The sequence below is a fragment of the Pipra filicauda genome, unplaced genomic scaffold (assembly GCF_003945595.2).
Source record: "Pipra filicauda isolate LSUMZ 115617 unplaced genomic scaffold, ASM394559v2 scaffold47_size6085603_pilon, whole genome shotgun sequence".
Classification (NCBI taxonomy): Eukaryota; Metazoa; Chordata; class Aves; order Passeriformes; family Pipridae; genus Pipra; species Pipra filicauda.
This window is the reverse complement of record NW_024104620.1, coordinates 3,622,030-3,648,021: the sequence shown is the minus strand read 5'-3', so window position 1 is coordinate 3,648,021 and position 25,992 is coordinate 3,622,030. Positions and strand designations below refer to the sequence as shown.

The following is a 25,992-nucleotide window of genomic DNA, read 5'->3' as shown; positions in this document are numbered from 1 at the left end:
TTTTTATGTTGGTGTCATCATAACAATGCATGACAAATTAAAATGCTTTTCTCTCAGTGATGTTAAAAATGTGGTTACCTGAATATTGATGTTGTTCAGTGCTTAGAAATATTTGAAGAGTTTTATTCTTCACTGGATTATTATATGTTGTGTTGGAAGTTGAACAATATATTTCACTGCAGAAATATACGTTTCATTTTATCCTGAAATAAGTTCTTAATAGTCTGGATGTATTAATACTGATTTTCAAAGTTTACATTTTTAAATGTTAGTTATTAAATTCTGTTCAAGATGTAAACTCTATTCTGTCTCCTAGCATTAATTATGCAAGTTTGAAATTCTCAGTTTCATTTCAAGGTAGGGCTTTTTATTTGTATGTAGCTGTTGAAATAAATTACCAGTACAAGAAAACATTCTACTAATAAACGAGGGATGCCTGGAGTTGGCTCTGCTAACTGAGACAATTTAATTCATCCATCATCAGGGATGATGTTTCTTAGCAACACAAAGTATTTTCACCCGGGGCGCTTTCACAAACTTTCACATTTTTCTTCAAATACAGCCTTGGTAGTGTTTTATATGACCTGAAGTTCGTCCATCTGTCCTGAAGCTCCCAATACTTTTCCATTTTCTCCAGTGATCAAATGATCCAGTATATGGGGTTTTTTTTCAGCTTAATAATACACAAGTTGACTAGAGAATCATTTCGCATGTCAGATTTTTCCAAAGGAGTTCTGGGAAATTATTTGTTGCTCTGTATAGCAAAGCTAAAAGTTATTGAAAATGTGTTACAGTTTCATAATAAAACAGATCCGAAAAATATTGGCTTGGGAGCCAACTAAATGCTTTCTGATAGCCATAGCCTCAAGGGGGATACTTGGATCATTTGTAATAAAGGGATATCTTTGATATCTTTTGGTGAATTGACTAGTATTCTGTTTAGATCATAATTTATGAAAAAAAAACCTGTGTTGGTACTCAATGCTATATTATCAAGTTGTTTGGGTGTAAGAATTGCCTTAATGTATGGCCAGAATTTTCCATGTTTATTCTTTTAATGTGCTGTATAAAATCAGAAGAAGCTGTTGATCCATAAAGACACTCCTCCTTGCTTTCCATTTTTTTAATGCATGTGGGGATGATTTGATCAGTGTAATTACAGCCTGGAATTGCTGGGGAGACTTGGCTTGCTCAAGAAACCCCTTCAGGTATGTAACAGGTGTTAGTCAGTATGGAGAGCAAACATCTTCCAAGTGCAATGTGTTATTTTGCTTTGAGAAATAAAATATCTTTCTTTTTGGTAAACCTCTCTGAAGACTTCTGTTATGTGACTGAACTTCAGCTGCTATCCTGCTTTGAGAAGAAAAGTTTTAGTGGTTATAGGATGAAAGCTTCTTTATCAACAATGTGTAGTGATAAGTGTTTTAAAAATGTTGTGGTGAGGTAACTGCTACTCAGCTTATTTCACAGCAGAGGTGTACAGAAACCATTTTAAACAGTGGGAAAACAAAGTAGAGAAATACTGGTTTGATTCTTCCTCTTAGTTAAAAAATGCTGTGTTGCAGCTCATGTCAGCTTTAATTTGCTGAGTTTTCATATAAGCATGTAAAGTCTTTGTACATTTATGCTAAAAACAAATTGGAAGAGTTGGTGGGATGCTGTTATAGAAGGTTTTATTGCTGGTGTTTTAAACTGTATGTGGTGTTTAATGCACAGGTGAGTATTTAGGGAGCCCTGAGATTTGCCAGTGAGGTCCGTGCTCTCTGTCATTGAGCTGGATGCTGTTCTGTAAGGATGACACCTCCTAAGTGACCTCGCTAGTAATTCCTGTGTGATTCCAAACTAAATGGCTCTGGATTTCTAGGTGGTGTTTGTAGTTCTGAGACACTTAATTGCACATCCGAGCTTGGACACCTTGTTTCAGGTGATCTTTACTGCAGCGTAGCTGTTTCATACCCTGTTAGTGTCCAGCATCTTGAGAGATCTCCAGGTGTTCCCCGGAGTCCTTTGAGGAGCTGCCTGAGTTGAAAGCTTTATCTGTTATCCCACAGCAAACAGCATGTGAAGAAAGAAGGAGAGAAAGAATGTTTTAGCAAAGGCCTTTGCTAGCAAAGCCTTTAAAAGTCTTTGAAAACAGCAGCAGTCACTTGTGTCCTGTAAGTTGGGACTCCGGCAGCTTGCGGGAAGGTCAGGGCTCTGTCTGCTCCTGCAAGGCTTTGTTTCATGTGGTAACAGACTACATTTTCACCACCTCTGCATTCGCATCCTGGATCATCTGGGAAGCTCTGGAATCAGTTGCAGGCTCTCCTTGCCCTTTCTGTTTTGAACATTCCCTGCTTGTGGGTGTAGTTGTGGTGGCTCCCCAAGGCACCTACACGGTCTGATGTCAGGGACTGATGTCAGGTGTTTGCCCTGCAATAAAATAATGTAGCTGTGGTCTCGTTTCAAACCTGTATTTGCATCTCAGCACATGATCTTTTGTTCTGTAATGCTGCATGTAAAGACTGACTTGAAGGCTGGTAATATATTTTTCAGAAAGTCAAATTTAAGGTATTTTTTAGTATTGAAATCTCTCCGTAATTGAGACTTTGCTTTTCCACCTGTAAACCTAGTGTCTGAATGTACAGAGCTAACAAAGGCTGCCACAGGAAAGCACAGCCTGTTTAATATGAAATGAAACCTCCCAGCTACTCTCCAAAAATTAATCTAAGAACAGTTTAATTTTGGGGAAAGCTTTGTTTGGGATAGAGAAATGAAGAATTCCAGGGAATTCACAAGCAAAATACAGCTCTCTGCTGTGAAGTACTGGAAGCAGTGCTGGTGATATGTCCGTCCGAGGTGGAGAAGAGGAGAAAGAGCTTCTGATAGTTCCAAACAAGTTCTCTTTACTTGGGAACATTTTTTACACGGCCAAATGGTTACTTAGGATGGGTGGGTGCTAACAAAAGGTCACCTGAGTGCATTACTAGTAATTACTAAATGTTACTTTTCAACCACAGCCTCTCCTGCCTGACTGAAGCAGCTGCTGTGGTCCTTCTCTTACCCCTTTTTTTTTCTCAACCAGGGATTTTCCCCATATTCTATGCAGTTTTCCTATGGTTGGATATAAAGACATGAAGAATTGATAAAAACTATCTTTTTGAAGGTAGTGAAAGGTCTGGACTCAGTCTGATAAATAGAGGGGGATAACTTGTAACGAGGAACACACAGTAGTGTCAGAACTGTTGTAAATTTTCAAAAACTACTTTTCATCTTCATCCAACCATGATTCAAATAAAGAACGTTCCCTTTATGGCCTGCAGCACAATACAAGTTGTACTTTGCTAGCTTTTGGTTAAAGCAATGAACATATTATTTGAATTTTAGGAAAGAGAATTTGAAAACTTACTATATTTAGGATTTAGTCTGAAGTTATAAGAATAACTAGTGGTTTTTGCTGTTGTTGCATCTTTCAGTGTTCATGTGCAAAGAATGACGTGATCAGAGTTGTCACTGGGAACATTTAGTTTTTCACGCAGAGTATTTTTGGGCAGCTCGTATTTGGAGGAACATGGGATGGGCTATAAAAGAACTAGTCAAAGAAATTACCATTTATGTTAAAAGGTCACAAATTAAAATTGTTTGGGTGCTGTTTCTGCAGTTGGTGTCTGCAAACCAATAAGGCTAAAGCATTTTTCAAGGTGGATGTTTGGCTTCTAGGGTTCTCATAATTTAACATAACTGTCTCTTTTTGGAGACTCAGGAGCTAAATGATTTTAGGCTAATTGGCATCTAGACATGCTTAGGGGAAATCAGATGTCCTGTACACACAGTCCTTCTGTCACTTGTGTTGGCATGTAACTTGTGCTAGGTGAGAGTTACTTGCATGGATTTTGATTGAGGGGAAAAAAACTGATTATCTTTGGATCACTCAGGAATTGAAATAAGAATGCTATACTTTGATAACTTTTGGAAGCTCTATGCTAAACCCATGAGGGCTCTTTTTAAATTTTATTATTTTGGTATTATTTTATTTTCATGGGTTTTCTGTAGACTATGGAATTTCCAAGCCCGGGCCAGGCTTGCTTTTACAGTGCCTGGCAGTGTAACATCAGGTGGTGTAGTGTGACTTGTCTGACTCAGGATGATTGTAACCCACCCCTCTTCTCCTTCCCATAAATATTGTGGGGGTTTTTTTAAATCTGTCAGTGTTGCTGTTTGTAATGAGGACTGATGGAACATCAGTCCTTTTCTGTATGTGAGGTATGTTTGAAGTGATGTGGTAGGCTGTTGCCTAGGTCAGCGTAGACCCAGGTCTAAACACTGTTTTAGAAGCTGCATAAGCTTAGATGCTGCAGTACAAGTTTTGGGTCTAGATTTTATGTTCTAGAAGAGACTTAACAGCCTTGAGGAGAAGGCTGTCTCTCCATGGGACAGAGTAACTGTGGCTTGTGGTAAAAATAAGTAACACTTCCCAGTTAGGCAATTGGCACACTTTGCACCTGCTTTTTCCAATCCATATTGTGTAGTTTAGTGCTTTTTGCAGTCAGGGCAGGCTACTGTGAAGCTTATTTGATAAATTATAGTTTGTCTCATCAGCACAATACTTTGAGAGAAATGACTTAACTTTGGGTGACTTCTTTCTGATTCAATAAGCAAACCTTTCATTATATATCAGTTTTGGAAACAAGCTACTGGGGAGTGTGTGTATACATATGCACATATATGTATATATATATCTCTATATATCTGTATATATATATAAAGTATAGAACATCCTGAAATAGGTACAATGGAATTCCAGTTATACAAACAAAAAGTGAGCATCGAAGTAGTTGTGTTTCAGTGTTAATGATCTGTATTTTATGTGAAAGGCTGACCTTTGCAGGGCCTTTTCGTCAGAAGTAAAGAATGGGCTGATCTGTTTCTCCCGCAGTTGGAAGGGCAGTTGGAAATTTGGTTGATCTTATTTTTTGCAGCATAACTATCACAGGGAATGATAGGGCCAGTTGCTGAGATTACAAAGGACTGTGCAGCCCCAGGCATCCTCCCCTATGTGCGAAGAACGATTCTGTTTAATGCAAAAAAATATGAAGTGCCTAAGTTCAGGCTGAACATTGATTCAGATCAGGAAAAATGGGATCCTTCCCAATGACTTAAAATGAATGCGTGAGACTTATATATGATAGTTCATATAAATCAAGGTGAATGGCCGTAAATTACACATTCATTGTGATTATTACTTGAACTGCTTAGCGTGTGTAACCTGGTAAGCGTTGGCCAGTATTGTATTTAACTTTAAAGACAGTATTAGAACATTATCTTCTGAATTTTATTTAATTGATTATGATGGTCTAAAGCTCTACAAGTCAGAGTTTGAGGCAGAGAGAGGAATGGGCAAGAGCTTGCATGTTCTGCATGGGGCATGTGGGGTTTTTTACATCTGGTGATCTAGTTACTCAGATGTAAAGCAAACTTTTAACTGTAATAAGAATCTATTTAAAATGCTATTTTTAAGTCAATATAAAGCTATTTAAAATATTTTATGTTAGATATGTAAATGCTGTCCTGCATACAAAAGAATTCTGTCCACACAACTGAGTAACTTCAGCTTAAGCCAGTTTTCTGCTTCCAGCCTCTTAATTGTTCTTTAATCTATGGAGTACAAAGAATTAAATGTGTCCAGTCTTATTAAACATTTGGTTCATTTTGATCAGGAAGGTGATTTACGGTTTGGGTCTTGGGATGTGGGTCTGGGACTTCAGGCTGTTGAGAGTTGTTTTAAAGGTTCAGTGCTGTTAGGGCTTATTGCTTCTGCTAACAAAACTTCTGCAAAGAAAGCTTCAAGAATGTTCTATAGTATCCAAATAAGAGATTGAGATGTTGTCTTTAAGTGTTTAAATTAATTTTATGATCCATTGAAGAGATATTTTTGGTGACATGGCGGGGGGTCACTCTTCAGAACTGAGAGGTCACAGAATAGTTTGGATTGGAAGGGCCTGTAAAACTCATCTTGTTCCAGTCCTTTGTCATGGGCAGGGACACCTTCCACCAGCCCAGGTTGCTTCAAGCCCTGTTCCAACGTGGCCTTGGACACTTCCAGGGATGGGGCAGCCACAGCTTCTCTGGGCAACCTGTGCCAGGACCTCACAGCCCAGCAGTCAGGAATGTCTTCCTGATAGCTAATCGAACCCTGCCCTCTGGCAGTGGGAAGCCATTCCCCCTTGTCATGTCATTCCAGGCCTTTGTCCGCGGTTGCTCTCCAGCTCTCTTGGAGCCCCTTTAGGCACTGGAAGGCGCTCTGAGATCTCCCTGGAGCCTTCTCTTCTCCTGGCTGAACTCCCAGCCAGCTCTCCCAGCCTGGCTCCATAGGAGTGGATCTAGAGAAGCAGAACAACCTGAGGTCTGGCCAAGGATTTAGTAGAGCAGCTGCAGAACATGTGAAGGATTGGGAAAAGGTTGGAAACATCGTGAATTTTTGTGGGCCAGCTCTCCTCCCTTTACCTGTTGTATCTCCTGAGTGGGTGAAAAGATGATGGAAGAGTATGTGTAGAGAACGTATGCACTCTGGTGTGATACAAGTGTACAGTCCTGTGTTAGGCTGATGTCTGGCTGGAGAGCAGCTCTGCCTGGGATATTAACCTTAATGACCTCTGTTGTGAGGTGTGCTAGGGTCTTGAGTAAAGTTCCTCACCTGAGACTGATGTTGGGATACACAGTTCAATATCTCTCATGTAGTTTTATTGGGGTTTACACATAAAGTAGATCTAGGAAGGCCTGGTAAGTGTGGAATTAGTGTGGAATTTGTGTTTTTAAATTAGACCAAGACCAGTCACTAGTTGTGTTCTCGGATCCTCATGCATCTTACACAGCAATTCATGCTGCTTGTCATCCTCAGCTCTCCCTACTTTTGCATTACTGTGGTTTTGGGTCTGTGCTTGATTTAAAGTCAATAAAAATCTCCATCAGAACTTCTCTTGGTGTTGACAGTCTCTAATCACTTAGGGTATTTTTTTGCACATGAGCTGAGAAAAGGCCATCTTAAATTTGACCGATTTTTGAGGGGGGGAAAAAATCCACTTATTTTCATTGTTAGTGGAAACTGCAGATTGGAACCTCAAAGAGGAACACCGAGGGACATCCTCTGTAGGTTGTCCACAGCATGTTTGGTCAAGAAAAGAAGCAGTTTAGGGAACGTGACGTGTGGTTCTTGATGCAGAAAAAAGCTTCTGTGTGCCTAATACATTGGAAAACATTTGTTCAAGAGCATGTCTTCCCTGTGCAAAATTTACCCCTCTAGTTTTATTAAGGTCAGTATCCATGTAGGTTCTCTCTTACATACTCAGTGTGGTGCCTCAGGTCAGCTTTGGCTTGTAAATGCAACTTTAAGGAATGTTTTGTCTGGTCCTGTTAAAAAGCATCTCTGTAAGTTGTTTTTTCAGAAACTTATTTACTTCTGCTCTTCCTGGGCTTGCCTTCAGTTCCTGCTTATAAAATAACAGCTGTAAATGAAACATTGTGCTTCGCAAAGTTTGTGGAAACAATCCTTATTATACATACACTCATTGATTGCTTTTTGGTATTAATTTTAAGGTAATGTTTTCTGTTCTGGATGTTTAGGCAGACTTTTCTGGTCTTTACTAAAACTGGGCGTGGAAAAAGTGTGTTGTGAGTTTTGTGAGAATAATGACTGTGTTGTAAATTGGTGAGTAGTAGAGTGAATCTGATATTCAAGGAGGAATTATCAAAATGCTGTTTCATAAAAATCAAATAAACTCAGTAACTGGATCAAGTGGGCAAGGTCACATGTCCCTGAAGTTCTTTGAACATCCTGGCTTTACTCTTCACTGCTAGAGAGGTGTCTGCTCTTCATCATGTGTTGGCATGTTCCCTGAGAATCAGCATTCCTCTTCTGGATTATTTCTTGATGGTTTTTTCATTAATCCTTCAGAAGTACTGGACTGCTTAATGGAGTTGGAATAAAAAATAATGCATTTTCAGAAAGTCTTGCAGCTGTTCTGTTTTCTTTCTGCATCTCACTTAAGTGCTAATCAATGAACTGATTCTAATTCCAGTCACTGGTCAGGTGAGATCAGGGTGGATAATGCACTCTGTAAATTAGGTGTGAAAGGGTGGGAGAAACGCACAAGCAGATGCTGTGCAGGGCCAAGGCAGGTCTGACTGGGCTTGGTTTTATCTCTGCTCCCTTGTGAGTCAGGGCAGGCTGGCAGGGCTGGCACTCAGCAGGAGTGAAGTGGATATCCTGGGAAGAAACTGCTGAGGTGTTAATTTTCTACCTGTGCTTGTGTATCTGTTTTATTGCTTGGGTTGTCTGTCTCCTGGGCTGGGCTGGGCTGGGCTGTTCTGGTGACAGAGGCAGAGAAGAGGCAACTTGGTCTCTCTTCACTGTTGGTGGTGTAGCACAGCTTTGCGATGAGAAGCCTTGTTTCATGGAGGTTCTGCAAGTTGAAGTGTCTTTAGCTCAGTGGTTTCCTGAAGCATCTGTTGTGGGCAGGGGGTGATTCTGGGGCTGGATGGTGGATGCTCACACCCAAAGGAGCATCCCAAGGAGGTGGACACCCCAGCTAGCAGCAAACTCCTGTGACTTCTGCCTGCCCCATTGTCTAGCAGCCAGATTCATGGCACAGCACCAGGTGGTTAGTTGGAATGAAGGAGAAAAGAAGCAGGTTGTTTGGGAAGCCACTTCTCATACTTGGCATTTCTTTAAACAGTTTAACTCTTAGTGGCTACTAAAAAATTTTTACCTTTATCTCAGTTTTGCCATCAGCCTTCATAAGGCTATTGGTACCTGATGCCTTGTGCCTCTTGATGCCCTAATAAAAGCATTGTGGGATTACTTTTTAAGTATTGCTTGCCTGTCCTGGAATGAAGGTTTTCTTATGCTTAAACTTCTGAAATTCTGAGTTGGTAGTAGAGAACCACAGTTTTGCTTATAAATAAGACCAGAGTATTTTAACAAAAATTTGTTACCAATTACCTTTCAAGTTTCTACCTAAAATTTAAAGCTTACAGTTTATGATATTACACAGATAGTGAGGAAAACTTAACTAATGTTTCTTGTGTGTCAGATAATTTCAAAATTAGATTTATTATAGGTATATTATGATAGACAGAATTACAACTCAGAGTGACTGTTCCCTGGAAGTGACTGTCTGCTGAAAATGTCCCCAGTAATCTCTGGGGGAACTGACCTGGGTGTAATTAATTGTTTATTGAAAGAAATCCATTTATCTGCGATGTGAACAATGGAAAAAGACATCAGAAGTAAAGGTGCAGCTGCCTCCACTTTTCTGGTTAAGAATTCTCCACTCCTGAAAATCCAGCCTTGGCAGATGGTAGATGCCAGGGATGGAGACCTGGGGCTTTTATTGCTTTCACTTAGTTAAGATATTTCCCCAAAATTCTTTTGCCCAACCTGAAACTATTTCATTGACTGTATCTTCCCCCTAGCACTCTGATATTCAGCAACCTGTAAGTTCTGCTCAAGCTGTGAGTTTTAGAGTGTTTCTAATGCTCTGTTTGAGGGCAAGGTTGCTGTTTTTTTTTTTTCTTTAAATTTTAAGAGCATTTTATATAATGATGTTCCTGTCATGCTTTTGGCCATGAATCAGCACAGCATTTCTGTGCAGGCTTTAATTGAAGCGTGGAGTTGTCTCACTGTGCAAATGTTGAAGTCACTGAGACTATTAATTAAAATTAAGTATCTGCATAAGTGCTTTTTCTAAAAATAAGTTGCTTCATAACAGCTTTGGGCCATATTTGGGGAGGAGGGGGATTTTTTTACAAACTTTGAAAATAGGTATATAATTCTCTCCAGACTGTATGATGATAAAACATAGCAGCAATACCAGAGGGCAGAATGTTCATGGAGTGGAGCATGAGCTTTCTGCCTTGTCAGATGTCACCTAAGCTGCAATTTATTGATTTTTAAACAGAGTAAAACTGTTATGGCTTTTGTATTACACAGAGAGTGGTGTCAAGGAAAACTGTAGGAGAAGTTACTGCTTAAGCTACCCCTGTAGTGGAAGCACACAAGTTACAGGAATCAGTCAGTTCTTTATCTTCCTTAGAGTGCTTGGTTACAACTCTGTTTTTCTTGCATCAGTTACTTAAAGCCGGTGCTTCTCAGTGTGAGACTCCTTAGCTGCTTGTGCTGTGTGTCATTTATGTTTTCTAGCTGTAGTGGAAGGCATTAAAAATATTACCAGGGAATACTGAGCTGTGGTTTTTCCCATATGTATTAGACAATTTACTACACAAATTTACTGTACAATTTACTTTATAAAATTATCTGGTTTATTAATTCTCACGGCACCTTGGCAGAATCGTGTCCTTTTATCTCCTTAGTCTGGCTCTTTACCAGACTTACTTTACAATGCCAGCCTGGTACCTTTTTTCTGATTTCTTTTAAAAATACTCCCAAGCTCCAGCATTCCCCACCTGCAGCAAACCAGTAGTGGAGGGAAGAAATCACTGGAAACATGGAAGAGGGGAATGTGTATTGAGCTGCCTGCGCTGTCAGGTTTTGGATTGCACCTTCCTGTCTCTCCTTGCAATGCTTATTTTTAAGATCTCTGATGTGCCTTTTTGCAGGTATTTGTGATGTTTATAAAGCACTGACCCCCTTGTTATGCAGGAAGAGATGAGGGACCTTGATGCACGTGATTACCAGCTGGGATGAAGCCTCGTTTGCTTGAGGTCACGCAGAGGTCTGAGGTTGGATGCAGAATTGGAGCGCTGGTGTTTTCTGACCAGAAGATGATGTTTCTGAGGTGCTTCAGCACACAGTTGTGTGTTGATATGCCCAAGCTGTTGGGCTCTTAATGCTGCATTTCCTAGCCTTTATAATACTATGGTTAGTAGTAGAAGCTGAGAATTCACTGTATGTGAATACAGTGGTTCTTGCTGAACATCACATGATTGTTTCTAGAACTGGGACTCTGTAGGTTCCTATTTTAAGTCATTAATTAATGTTGTTGGTGGGGGTTACATTTGTCTAGTGCCAGTGCGAAAAGTTTCTATAAAGTACTGCACGTGAACACAAAGCAAAATTTACATTGTTTGGGGAAAAACAGCAATGTTGCCATCTTTGCTATGAGCACATCAGTCGCTCTTTATTGCTTTTTAAATTTGATTTCGTTGTAGTGTGGCAAGCTTTTCAATAAACATAGTGGTTTCATTTATATAACGCTAGAATTATTGTTAATGCACAGTTTCATACTGCGAATTACGTATGTAATACCGTGTCCGGTGGGATCCTGTATCACAAAATTTGCATAGTTATAGTGCTGGTGACATCGTATCTCATACAAAGAACCCAGGGACCTGATACAATATCAGTAAAACTGTCTCATAGGTATGATTCAAACAGTTTTATTAGCAACATATGGGGTATGAAGGAGCCACAGAGGGTAGTTTTGAGTGTAAGGGTGCTGGCCTATCTTTTTCAGCCTGTAATTATATCAGTCCTCTTCTATGGCATTATTTGTTGCTGCTCTGGGATTGCTGAAAAATAACTACTAATATGATGACACAAAGGATCAGAATAAATTATAATTGTTGACTTTACAAGAAATTCATTGGCAAAAAGGCTTACTGTCCTAAGCCTGGGTGTCATTTCTGGTACAGCTTCATTGCTAAGCCACTATACTAAATAATACATTTTTGAAAGTCTTGGGGTTTTCTGGCAACCTTATCCTGCTGTATTGGATGCTTTTGTGATCTGACAGATATGAGGAAGAAACTTTTTGGCTGCATTTTGGTTTTTAATCTTAAGCTAAAGGAGTGCATTTTGTTTAATTGATAGTAGGATATTGAACTCTTGTTCCCCAAATGGAACATATTCTAATTAATCATCTTGAAATAAAGAGTTCATAATTTAAATTATGACATTAAAAACTTGTGAAAAATATAATTAGAAAATTACAGTAGTTCTCTGTTTAGTTGTACTTCTTCAAATCATGATATATATTAAAAATAAAACTTTTTACGTGTTGTAAAAACAAAAAAAGTTTGGGGGTTTAATGTTCCTACCAGCTGGCTGATGGAAGAGCCACAGTATGTGTAGCTATTAGAAAAAAGTGCTATTTGACTACTTCCCTGGTAATTTTTTGAAATCCTTGTGTTTAGAGACTCTGTGCTGAGCAGTGTCTTTTTGCACAACAGGCTGCGTGGAGAATTAGGGCTGTTACATGGATTCTGCTCAGAATTACTTCTGAATTCTGTTCTTCCACATGGAGGTTCAGCACTTTAAGAACAGTCTGGGGGACAGAACAGGCCAAGATCAGCAGGAGATCTGTGAGGATCTGTGCCTCTGCAGAGCTGGGACCTCTGTGCTGCTTCACTGGTGTAGAAGCATCTTTTGATCCATTTTTCTCCATTCCATTCCCGTTGTTTCAGTGTAGATCCATACTATAACTGTAATAATATAATAAATATATAAGTTGATCTGTAAGGAATCCTGAGAATTTTTCATCTCTGGTTTTCAGGAAGAATGAAATGTATTTGGATCATTCCTGACTTAATTATGCATTAAAAAAATACAGTAAAAAAAATGCAATTTGTAATTTACTTGCTAAACTACTTCTTTCTTAGGGTTCAAGCTCTCAATCCAGTTGAAGATACATTAAAATTCCAGTATTCACTTGCAATGCCTCCCAGAGCTCAGTGTTACTTGCTGATGTATTTTAAGTGAAAATACTGAATTGCACTGGAGTGAGGACACATTCCTGCCTGTTTCCCATGTTCTGCCATTCTCATGGAAAACCACTGGACTTACTTCCACCATGCAGCTTTACACCCTGTATGTTACTGATTCTTAGTGATATAACCTAGACTGTATTGTCTCTTATTTTATTTTCTAAAATGTACTGTGAGAAAACCTGACTGAAGTCAAGATGCGTTTCTGGTCGAAAAGGAAAATTAAGATTAGTTTGATGTGACTTTTGTTTTTTCCCCTGACAAATCTTGCTTGGCCAATCCTCTAGGTGTGCACATATAGGTGGCTTAATCTCTTTGTTTGGTATCCTGTGGATATGGAAGTAAGGTTTAGTTGTCTGTAATTCTCATTTTCTTCTCTTTTGGGTAAGTTTTTTGGCTGGCATTTCGTATCTTTGGGAGCTTTTCTGACTTTCACAAGCTTTTGAAGGTAATTGCAGGTGACTGAAGAGCTATTTCAACCAGTTCTTTTGGTATTCAGTAAGGACCTCAGACTTTGCCAGTTTGAATTTCTTTTGAGAAATACCCTCTCATCCTCTTCCTACCTTATCTCTTTGGAAGCTTTGACTGGAAACTCTCTGACAATTTAATTGCTGTTGAGAATCTCAAGTTCTTCTGTGAAGACTGAAGCAAAAAAGTATTAAACCTTGTCATTTTGAGAAATAAGTGGAAACATGTTGTCTGACTTGTGATTGAGAAGTGGGCAGATACCAACTTTTAGGTGTATAAACATCACAATCTTCTGATCTTTATGTCTAATGCAGTCGTTCCTTTGGCTCCAGCACAACCAGCTACAGGGTGAAATGGTCATTTTTAGTGTGTCTCCAAGTCAGCTCACTCTTTTGACATCCTTAAGCATAAACTTTTACTGTTTAAATGTATTTTTTTGCCTTTTTAATGTAATTTTTCTCTTTTTCATACTTTAATGTTTTCTCCTTTCCCATATCATTTTTTGTTTGGAGTAGAAAGTTCACACCCACTTTGCTAAAGATGGTAAAGGAGTGATTTCTGAAATTAACTATTAAATAAAAAAAAATTATATAAACATATCTGGACATCACATCATAGGGACTTCAGAACTGTCTCAGGAGCCTCTAGAACCACTCATGTTAATTGTTGCATATCTTGTAAATGTGTTTATTTCAAAGTACTGGAAGACTTCCAAAAAGTTGCTGTATTTAAAAGGGCAAAAAGGATGTCACAGTGGATTTAGCCCAGGACAAAGTAAACTAAAGGTTAACTTGGACTTCCATCAGTGAAGGCTTAAAAGCTAAAAAAAAAAATTAAATAATTAATGTTAGTCACTATGGTTTTGTGATAGAAGGATTTGTGAGACAAAGCTGGTGTTTTTTTTTAATAGGATTGTATGTCTGGCCCACACTGCTATATTAAACTAATTTCTTTTAAAACATTAAATCTTTGCAAGAAAATATTTTGATATAAAACCTCAGATTCTATGTGGCTGAGATACAGAAAATATTAAAAATGCCCTGTTGCTTTAAAGTGTAACTTCTAATGGGATTAGAAAGACCCACATTTAGTGGGTCTCCAATGTGTTCATGGCCCAGACACACTTAACCAGCAGTTTCACTGGTGATTTAATTTTTGCTCCTTTATTTTTCAGATGATGCAAAGAATACTGGAGAAATATTTCCAATCAGTCACATAGTTCAGTCACGAAAATACAGGAAAAGTGTAGCTGGTACAGAAAACAGGATGGGAAACTCCAGTGTGAGGATACAGGGATGCCACAAGGAGAGGGACAGTTTAGCCTTGAGATGAGTGGGCTCAGGGGCACAAGCTGAAGTAGAGGCAATTCCATTAAAACATGGAAAGTTTTTTCCTGTGAGTGATCAGACATTGGAACAAGTTGCCCTAAGAGGCTGTGGAGTCTCCATCTGTGGAGATACTTTGGGATAAATATTTGTGTGATGTAGTATTGAGTAGTTATTTGATGAAGCTTCTTCACAGAACCTCAGAATGGTTTGGGTTGGAAGGACCTTCAAGATGATCTAGTTCAGCGCCCTGAACATGGGCAGGGATACCTTTCACTAGACCAGCTTGCTCCAAGCCCTGTCCAGGGCTGGTCTTGAACACTTCCAGGGATGGGAACTCCACAACCTCTCTAGACTTCTCTGAGACCCTTCTTAGGTTAAGACACCTGGAAAGTTAGATCAACTGAGCTCAAATTCTCCTTTCTTTTCAGCCCTCAACTCTACTCAGATTGAAGAATGCTACTGCAACTGGGGAAATTGCACTTTGCCATCTGTCCATTGAACTGAAGCAGATAGAATGGGTTGGAAAAAGTCCTGCTCACCGCTGGGATCTGTAGCCAAGATTCCCAGACTGGTTTGATGAAAAGCTCTGAAGCAGCACTGCCTGGTGTTTTACTGCTCCCAGTTTTGGATGCAGGTAATATTACTTCTGATAAATATTATGTCTTTCTTAAAAGACAAAGAGAGAGGGTGTAGTTCTTGATGGGTCCAGTGGATTTGGAGTTCTTAATGTTAGTAGGTGTCTACTAATGATTTTTTATTGTGCTTGCCCTGAAATAATGGCACAGTTCACATTGTGCTCCCAGTGTATGGTAAGTGTGGCAAGGTTACAGGTTTTGGGACTCAAAGGAATCTCTCCTTCAAGGCAAGATTAGCAACATGCTTGATAATTTCACTTTTTCTCCTTTTTAATGAAAACGTGGATTCACATGGTTGAAGCAGAGGGGGAAATGTTAAAATCATGAGTGAAGTATGTCTGGTAACAATTGTGCTGTACCTGTAATTCCTGTGGCTGTACAGGAGACACAGACTGACAGACCCAAGTGAAAGGTGGGCCCTACAGCAAAAAGGGAAGAGATGATCAAAAATATTTGACCATTCAGATATGTGTTTCTTACTTACTATTCTACCTCCTCCCACCAAAAAACGAAAATGTGGAATTCCATTGTTCAAACTAGTGGTAGCCAACAGTGAATTGAGATTGTATTTTATTATTGTTGGTGGGGAAAATTAGTTTTCCTCGTGCTGAGAATCAATAAATTTTCAATATTTTCAAATTAAATGTTAAATATTATTAATTAAATGTTTTTTATTAAATATTTAAATACAAAGTCTCAAAAATTTTCAAGATGAAAAGACTCAATTGTAACAGGTTCTGTGCCTGTAAAACTGATCTAAGCCTCGTCCCTTTAAGGAAAGAAGCAGGTGTGGCACAGGGTGTCAGTGCCATTCCTTCTCTTCTCCTCTTTCTTTTCTGGTAACTTCTGAATTCATCAGGCAACCTGTACTGAATTTAATAGAAGAGTAACAAATTAAAGGTATTAATATAGATATGTGGTGAAGTATAATGAAAAGACAGTCTTACAGGCTGCAACAAGGGAGGGGCTGTGGTGGAAGCTCATACAAGACAGCAGAGAAGCCAAATATTTCTTAGATTATGGTGCTTATATTGACACCCATTTCTTCTGGTGTACTAATTGATTTGTGTATGTGATACTCTTTTCCTCCCTCATCTTGCTGTTTCCTTAGAATCAGAGAATCGTGGAGTGGTTTGGGTTGGAAAGGACCTTGAAGCTCATCCCATTCCAAACCCCCCCACCGTGGGTAGGGACACCTTCCACTAGGCCAGGTTGCTCAGGGTGGCATCCAGGCAGGTCTTGAACACTTCCAGGGATGTGTTACATCCTTGCAGTAGCTATTTTTGCTCCGAGCATTTAGGTTTTTCAGAGATTTTTTTTAAATTCTAAAAGGTACCTTGTTAAGAAGCTCTTTATCAGCTGCTTTTTATTGTAAAGATGAAGGATTTTTTCCTATCATTCTTCATTCAGTCTTTTCAATAATATTAATAAAATAGGAATATTATTAAACTATCAGTTGAGTAGTCAGGAGTCTTTAGGGAGTAAGTAAGTTGTATAAGAATAGCTTTTTTTGTATTTTAAAATTCTGTGGGGTGTAGTCAATGAATGGTATGTCATTCTCAGTGTAATGTAGGAAATATTTGCCTAATTTGATTATTTGCAGAGGCAGCCAGTGAGATAGCAAAGCCACAAGAAATAAGTTGTTGAAAAAGTAGATTTTTTTGGAAAGCCTAGTTGAGTAGTAGGTACTGCAGGAAATAACAGACTTTCAATTACTTACATGAAATCAATGCCAAGGACTGTATGTTTTTGAGTAGTGAATTAATTTATGATTAAAGTTTTAATTATTTGTTTGTGTCCTAATTTCTGCCACGTTTCAAATTTAATTAAATTTGAGATACAGGAGTAAGCAAAAAACTCCAACCCCTTCCCTTTTTCCCCAATAGTTAAAACTACCATGGTGCTTTCTCAGTGGGAGGTTTTGCCTCAGGAATTGGGCAGAGATGAACGTTCACATAATCATAAAGTAGTGTTGTCTTCTGGTATGTGTCAGCAGGTGGGAGAGGACAGGTAGGACATCCCCTGTCCAGAGCTGGGGACAAACAGCCTCATGTAGGAAGAACAGTGTCTTTCGTCTGATGCAAACCCCAAGTGAGTGATGTTGATGTGATGGCAGGAAAAAAAGAGTCATGCTGCTTCACACAATTATTACATATCGTGTATTTTTTACAGTAAACTGTAAATATTGTGTTTTGAAGAAGGAACTATCACAGAATCAATCAGGTTGGAAAAGACCTCTGAGGTCATCGAGTCCAACCTGTGACTGACCATCACCTTGTCACCCAGACCAGAGCACTGAGTGCCACATCCAGTCTCTTCTTAAACACCTCCAGGTACGATGCCTCCACCACCTCCTGGGCAGCCCATTCTGATGTTTAATCACACTTTCTGTGGGAAATTCATCCTGATGTCCAACCATCTACGATTGGCATCATACAGGATAAGGTTTTCAGAAGTTATTGAGAGTCTTTGAACTGCTGTTTTCAGAAAGAATTTAAATGTGTAGGTGCTCAAAACCTCATTGTACCTCCATGAGACTTCGACCTTCTCCTTTTGAAAATGTAGCTTTGAGTTACTTGGGTGTTTTTTCTAAAATACTTTTAATTGTGCCCAATTTCATCTGGTGTAGAGCACAGGGGAGGGAGAGGCACTGAAATACCATGATCACACATAAAGCAATCACAAGCCTGAGGGCAGACAGGTGTTTATTGGGGTGAGTGAAGATTGGATGGAGACCACCAGTGCTGCTCCTGGAGGTGACCAACTTCCAGTATCTCTTAATTCCAGGCATATCCTGGGTAGGTGAGCACAACCTGTCCATCTGCAACTCGTTTCACGCTTCAGTGGCAGTTAAGTGGCCCCATAAACATTAGTGAGTTCCACATGTAGGCTTTGGTACGCAAGTGTTGTTAAGGATAAAAGAAAATAGAGGGTTGGTCTCAGCTTTTGGCTCATTTGCTCACCAGGGTGCTCATAAAAATGCAACACAGTGTGTGGGTTGCAGAATTATGGAGGTGACAGTTGTGTTCTTGGCTGCTCAGGTCCAGAAGAATGAAAGCCTCTTTCTCCCAGCCACCTCTCTCCTTCACAAGCCTTTTCCACGTCACCTGAGCACTCAGCTTGTCCTCATCCTGTCTGGAAAAGTGGCAGAGCGCTGATGACGAGCTGGATTGTGGGGTGCATCTGTTCACTGTACCTGATCCATTTCTGTTCATAGAGTCCTAGAATGGTTTGGGTTGGAAGGGACCTTTAAAGGCCATTTAGTCCAACTGCCCCTGCAGTGAGCAGGGACTTCTATTGTTTGAAGCCAGTTCCCTCTGAATTTGTACATTTGCCTTGCGTGGTCAGTCGTTTTCACGAAGGACATGCAACTCTGTTTTAAATTGAATTAATTTAATTTTTAACAAGGCTAATTTTCACAAGTAAAAGCCTAATAGAAGCCTAGCTGATGTAAGAATTTTTCAAAATCATTGGAGGCTTACAAATGATAAAGCTTAATTTAAAACCAGGGAAAGAAGGAATTCTTCCCTGTGAGGGTGATGAGGCCCTGGCATGGGTTGCCCAGAGAAGCTGTGGCTGCCTCATCCCTGGAAGTGTCCAAGGCCAGGTTGGACGGGGCTTGGAGCAACCTGATCTAGTGGAAGAATGGAATGAGATGATCTTAAGGTCCCTTCCAACACAGACCATTCTAGGATTCTAAAAACTTCTGAAGTCTTCCATTGCTCTGTGGGGTGTTACTATGAGAAGCTTGGGTTTTTTGTGTTTTTGGTTTTTTTTCCTAAATTATGGAAATGTAGCACTTTAAAATCTGAGGAATATGTCTTGGTGCAAAGCAAAACAATATCCTGTGTTGAAACAGTAGCAGTGAGGAAGGAGTACAGACAGTCTTGAATCATGTGGTTATTGCTGTGGAGGTGCTGCAGAGACTAAAACTAGAACCCCTTCTGACATGTCTCCCCTGCAGAAGAAAAGGCAAGTGTAGACCTTGAGTTGGTGCATTGTATGTACTCATATCTATTTATACATAGGCTGATAGGTGTTTTTCCTGACAACTTAAATTTGAATATTATCTACTGGAAATTTCACAGGATTCTGGTAAAAAGCTAATAATTATTTTTAGGTGATTTCCAGTGTGCAATCTCATTAGATCACTGTTTCAGCATATCTTTCAACAGTATCTTCTCTTTTTTTTTCTTTTTTTTTTTTTTTTTTTTTTTTTTTTAACGAGACAAAACAGGGGTAGTTACTCTGATGTTTGGTAGGAAACAACAGCTGGATGGGTGCTGGCTGGAACCTGCCATTGTGCTGCCAGTTCAACTGAGCCAACATGCTTGGTAGGCCCCTGGTGTAGCCAGAATAGCTCTTGCAGAAGTAAATCTTAAAATACCAATTTTCTGCCTTGTTTTGTGATTTTTTTTTTTTATTGTTCTTTGTGTGTTGTTTCTTTCTTTTAATTTTTCATGAATTAATAATGTTCATAAAGCAGAGCAATTCTAAGCATGTTGCAGGGCCACAGTTACAAGCAATTTAAAAGTATTGCTTAGGATGGGCTCAAAGTATTCCAAATATGGACTTTACATAAAAATATGTATGTATATATATACACACATCTCTTCACTTAAGGGATATTTAACTTTTACTGGCTTAGAGACCCTGTAACAGATAGGGGTGCAGATCTTTAGGAAGAAATTCTCTCACTGAGATGCAGCCTGTGCAGAACTCTTGATCCTGGCTCACCTGGGGCATAAAAGTTTTGAAATAAATCCTGGATTTTAGATTGTGATAGTTTTAGGACACTGAATGAGCTTGCTGTGCTGACTGGTTCATCTCAGCTTAGAATGGAAACTAAAACCCCTCCCTGCACCTAGGGGGGAAGCCAAAGAGGAAATAATGACTTAAAACATGCCTTTATCTTCTGTACTGAAAGAAGATAAAGGGGTTTTTTAAACTTTTTATGCAGACAAGCTGCCTTTTGTCATGTAATAAGTTTTTGGCAATTTAATTACAGTCTTAAAAATGCCCAAATGACTGTACAGTTCAAAAAGCATTTGGCAAAACCAAATTGTGTGTTCTGAGGTCAGCAAAAACTTACTGATTGGAGTGGCATTTTTTTAGTCTGTGAGAGTATTGGCAGCTAAAAGAGGTATGTATTTCTATGTCTTCTGTGAAGCTGTAATGAAAATGAAGTTATGACTGTGAAGCTTCCAGTTTTGACAATAAGAGTGGCCCTTCTATCTCTGAAGGCTGATGAGTTCTTCATACAAGTTGAAACTGTAAATATTTTATGACACAAGATGAGTTGCTGGGATCCAAACATAAATTTTGGGAAGAAAAAGGAAAAAAAATTGAGTGAATGTGCCTGCATCCTTGACTCTACTGAATTGCTGCAGTAAAGAGCCATATGGTATTTTGGTAACTTCTGTGCATTGGAAAATTATAGATTACAAGTGCATTGGACCTGCAGGCCATCCCATGTACAGGAATATGACTATTTCAGTAAAACAGCACTTTCTGTCCAGCTTGCACTGTCCAGACTGCTGAAGAATTTTACCTAAACTACCAGATTAAGTGTTTCTATGTATTAGCCAATGTGGAAGGAGAGGGGAGTCCAAGACCATGGGGCCCAAACCACAGTCTCTAATTTTCTTCTTTGCATAGAACACACAGGAAGAAGACTATTTTCCTGTTCCTTCTTTGAAAATGAAAACAAAGGAGATTGACATCCTTTTACTTTTTTCAGTCAAGTGTCACTCATCCTAAAGTTGTAATAATCAATTCAGAATGGCTACTTACACTTCTTTACAAAATTTGATTAAAGAGCCTTGCAGATAAGTTAAAGACCACAAAAAAACCCAAACCTCATACCTTTCACAACTTTAAACTGAATTAGTTGTTTCTTTGAATTGCCTGTTTTCTGTCATGTTGCCATAGGTATCAAAGCAGCGAGCCGTTATCATTCCTTTGTGAGGATTGCTGCTGTTTTATATTCACGTAGCAGCAAATCAAAGGATGGGTCTTCAGACAGGAAAAGGGAAGGTGTGTTGTTTTAAAGATATGCAAAACACACCTAGAGCGAGTCGGGCCAGGTACGGTGGGTACACGTGTGGATGCACCGACGGGGATTTGCATATGGCAGCAGCATAATTACTTGCTGTGTGCTTTCATGGAAAATGCTTATCTTGGTTGCTAAACCTTTCTTCTGACTTCTTTTTATCCCTGCCAGCTAAAGCTCACTCAGATACTGCTGCTCCCTGCACTCATGGCTTTCACGTGGTGTTTGAAAGGACCCTGCGTTTTAGCTGCCAGTGAGTTTTAATGATACATCCTGCTCTTATTGATTTGTGTTCAACTCTGCTTAGCCCAAAAGGGATGTCTCCATTTAAAGGTATTTGCAAAAGCCTACTGGAACAGGTTGTGTTGTGCCTGCCCCATCCCTGGAAGTGTCCAAGGCCAGGTTGGACGGGGCTTGGAGCAACCTGGGCTGGTGGAAGGTGTCCCTGCCCATGGCAGGGAGGTGTAACGAGGTGATCTTTGAGATCTCTTCCAACCCAAACAATTCTGTGATCAAAGAACAAATAGAAAAAATTAATTTTGGCATCAATGATAGCAACCTATAAAGCATTACTGCAGCACATGCTGAGGAAAGGTGTTTTGGCTTAATCTTGTGCCCAGCTTTATACATGTGACTGCCAGTAATTTAAGTGTGAGCTGCTCATCTGCCTGATTCTGCTCTCCAGCACAAAGATTTCCCCATCACGAAGATGTGGTTGTTCTGTTTGTCTTCCCGTAAGCACATACAACCCAGTAATGGAAACACAACTTAAATGAGTAGAGCCATCAACCCACTCATGCAGGCAGAGCTGGTGGAACCTGTAGAGCTTCTTGTAGCAAAAAAAGGGTATTTGGGTGATCATGATTGTTTTTGCACTTGCATCTTTTAGTACTGTTTTTATTTAGTGTCGTGTCACTAAATAAACGTTTAATTTAATCCTAACTTGAAAGACCTGCTTTAAAGCTTCATGCAGTGAATGATTTTCTTTTGAAGACTTGGATCTATTTACAGAATCTCACTACTGTTTTTATCCAACTTTGCTGTGTTTTCTTTCAACTTTGGAAATGCATTAGCTGTAAACTGCATGTAAAATGTCTTCAGTCTTTGAATTGATGTTTTATTTAGGAACCTGGCATATCTGTGAATCTAAATTGAAAACAAAAAGTGATTTAGTGAGGAAATAGTTAATAACAAAATGGTACCAATAGTGTTTGAAGAGGCTGCTAGTTTTGCTCAGGAAGTTTTCATTTTTTAGAATTTGTGCTGCCTCATTATTTGTAATACTGAAACTGCTCCTTACCAATCATACCAATCCCCTGCATGAAGAAATGAAAGTAATGCTTGCAATTCTGGGTGGAAAATACTGAGTTAGACTTACTGGGCCAAAATCTGCACTGAAGTGAAATGGTAAGAACCCCAACTATTACCTGGAGTGCTCATTTTAACAGGATTGCAAATAGGATTCTTACTATGGCTACCTTAATGGAAAGAGGAAGCATAAACACCTTGTGAACCAAAGTCAGGACTGAGATACTCTCCAAAGTTTATGACTAAATGCACCACAAAACTTGATGTCAGCTGGTGAAAAATCAGGATAAAATAATCTGGAGGTGAGTATTCAGAACTGCTCCAGGAGCTGCACTGGTTGTGCTGGTGGATGATGTTCTCTCCCCAGCTGTGTCATGGGGCAGTCCTTGCTGTCTTGCTTCAAGGTTGGGTGACTCTTGGTTGTCACTAAACTTCTTTCTCCATCATGGATGACTGACCTTAAGAATCTTCTAGTTTGAATAATTATGCTTCACCTACTTTAAAATCCTCTTTGCAGTCTCTGAATAACAGGCTGATAGTACCTTTTATTTCTTTTGCTGGGTGTAGCCATGACAGTATTTTTTCTCATGTTTTAATTGCAATTCTTAAAGAAGCTTAAAGAAGCTTCTGGTATTGGATGTTTATTGATGAAAGGAGCCTGAAGTTATCACTGGCTCAGACTCTCAGCTCAGTTTAGGTTGTCTTTAGGCTGTCTCTGTGATAAGTAGCAAGTGGATGTGATTAGAGGGATGGAGGAAAGGTGAAGAGAATTGGGATTGTTCAGCCAGGAGAAGAGAAGCTTTGGGGTGACCTAATTGTGATCTTCCAGTACCTGATGGGAGACTACAAGAAAGATGGAGAGGGACTGTTTACAAGGGTCTGGAGAAACAGGACAAGGGGGAATGACTTCAAACTGACAGAAAGTAGATTTATATTGGATATTACAAAGAAATTCTTTGTTGTAAGGGTAGTAAGGCCCTGGCACAGGTTGCTCTGAAAAGTTGTGGCTACCCCTGGATCCCTGGAAGTGTTCAAGGCCAGGTTGGATGGGGCTTGGAGCAACCTGATCTAGTGGAAGGTGTCCCTGCTCAGGGCAGGGTTGAAATGAAATGATCCTTAAGTTCCCTTCCGACCCAAATCATTCTGTGATTCTCTGTCTCTTATTGAACAATATAAAATTACTCTTTGCAAGTAAAGAGTAATTCACTGGAACTGCAGCTTCTTTCTTAGCAGCATCTTTCAGAAGTTTCAGTGTGCTCTCTTTGAATATAAAGCAGTTGGGTAACACTAGAAATGCTGTAGAATGCAGCAGCAGTTGTTACATTGATAGGCTTGAAGAGGCAATACATTAGTCTAAAAGCAGAGGCGATACCTGCAGAGCTCACCACACGTGCCCTTAAGCAAAAGATAATAATTAGTTGGTTCTATTCCCCTGCAAACCAACCCAAGTGTCGATGTTTATGAATTGCAAAGATCACCAACTTGATACAAGCTGCCAGAGCTGTTCATGCCCCTTCAGTTTTTTATGTACCTGTAAGATGTTTTGATAAAGGCATTTAATCTGAGGGGATTTACATGCCATAATCACACCTCCAGTGATTCCAGCACAAAAGCAAGGGTAGTTCTTCAAAATGTTTTAAGTGCTAACTTCCACTTCAGTATGAATAAGAAACAGGAAGAACATCTCTGAAAACATCTTCATATTTTGTTTGCCAAACATGATTCAGTTGCTTGTGGGATTGATGGTCATTAAAAGTGGTGAAGTATCTGCTGTTAGGTAGCCTGAGGAGCGAGAAGTTGCTCACAGCTTGGGGATACCTGCTTTGCTAATTAGTTCATACACATTCAGCTCAGCCGATTTGCACTTCAGTCAAAAGGAAATACTTGACTAGAATCAATTTTCTTTGGCATTCTGGTAGAGCTGGTACTGTGTTTCCTAAATCACAGTTGTAAGAATTACGTGACTTAAATAAAAATTAAATAATAGTTGCAAGTTTATACAAGGTGTATGTATTTTTTTGTGTAATTTGTAATATATAAATAAATGTGTGTATAAATATATATATATATAAAATTAGATATATAATTTGTACCATGTCTATTTTACAGCACATGCATGCAAACTCCTGACAGTTAAACCATTTTGTTTTTTCAGGAGCCCGAGTTTCATTGCATTTGCCTGTAAATATGGCAAAACTGGCAAAAATAAGATAAAAAATGAGTCTATGCAGAGCCTCTTTGTTCCAGATGTTCTGTGACCAGTTGGGACATGGTGAGCTGGAGTGTGACCTTCTATAAACTGAATTTGGGGTGAAAGAAGCAAAACTTTCCTTTTTTTTTTTTTTTTTTTAACAAATGATGTTTTTTTAACAGATGTTAACATGAAGTCTTAATGTGCAAGCGTCTTGAGTTATCAGGTTTGACTTCTTAGCCAAAGAACCCTAAATTTCCACTTGGGCATGGCAGGATGTAACACGATTATGAATAACAACACAATTATTTTCATTTCATAGAATCACAGAATGGTTTGAGTTGAAAAGGACCTTTAAAGATCATCTCATTCTAGTTTGCTTTGGTGAATTAAAATAAGATATTAGGAAAAAAAAAGAGGTCATGTGAGTATATGTTACCTGAACCATATTTAAACTGATTTCAATCCAGGCTATCTCCACTGAATGATGAGAGTGGGAGGAGTTTGAGTCACTGCACAAGGTAAAATGTCAAACTGACTAATCACACTGGGCAGAGGAGATACAGTTAATTCCTGAGCTGCAGAGCAGGTCTTTAAGAACTGTGGTAAGACTATCCCCAGTATAAATATGGCTAATAGTATTTCAGTGTAATTACATTAGTTGTCATGGGGCCATTTAGGAAATTACGTCACTCCAGTGCTCGATATGGGGAGTAAATATAAAGCTGGGTCATGTTTGGAACACGTATGTTTATCATGTTTTATATTACATAAGAATATACACGTGTATATATAATATATGTGTCTATAAGCATATGCTACTTAATAAAGTATACAAGAATGTTATAATGCAATGTATATTATGTATAAAAATATGTAATATATAGAATATTCCATGTATGCCCAGTCCTGAGAGCTCTTGTGCGAGTAGGTGCAGCTCTGTGCTGGAGGGACCCTGCCAGCAGCCCCATTTCAGACACGTGCTTTTCTGGAAAACAGCCTTTTCTTAGAAAATGTTGAGCCAACTGACATTTAACTTATGTTCTTCTATGAAGCAGATAAGTATTTTTTTTAGATCACAGGAGATAGTGTATCATGTGTTAATAGCCTCCACCACCGTTTCTCAGTAGAGCTCCTCTAGTAGTTTTTGAAAAGCTTTAATTGTGGTCCATTAGTGCAAGCAGAGTTAATTGAACCTTAAATATCTCTCAAATGAGCATGTGAGCAGAGTCTTTCCTGCTGGACCTTCCTCCACTACTTTTTGGTTCTTCAGGTAAAAAAAAAGTTACTTCACATCTTAATTTTTAGAGG

The 25,992-nt window shown here is 39.2% G+C and overlaps 1 protein-coding gene across 2 annotated transcripts in view; it reads left to right on the top strand.

Annotated features, from left to right (window-relative positions):
* GTDC1 (glycosyltransferase like domain containing 1) overlaps positions 1 to 25,992 on the top strand; it is a 180,178-nt gene that overhangs the window by 9,934 nt on the left and 144,252 nt on the right. For both annotated transcript variants that reach the window (XM_027731207.2, XM_027731209.2), the window contains one exon: positions 14,924 to 15,129. The gene's annotated coding sequence lies outside the window, so the exon portion shown is untranslated. The remainder of the gene's footprint in view (positions 1 to 14,923; positions 15,130 to 25,992) is intronic.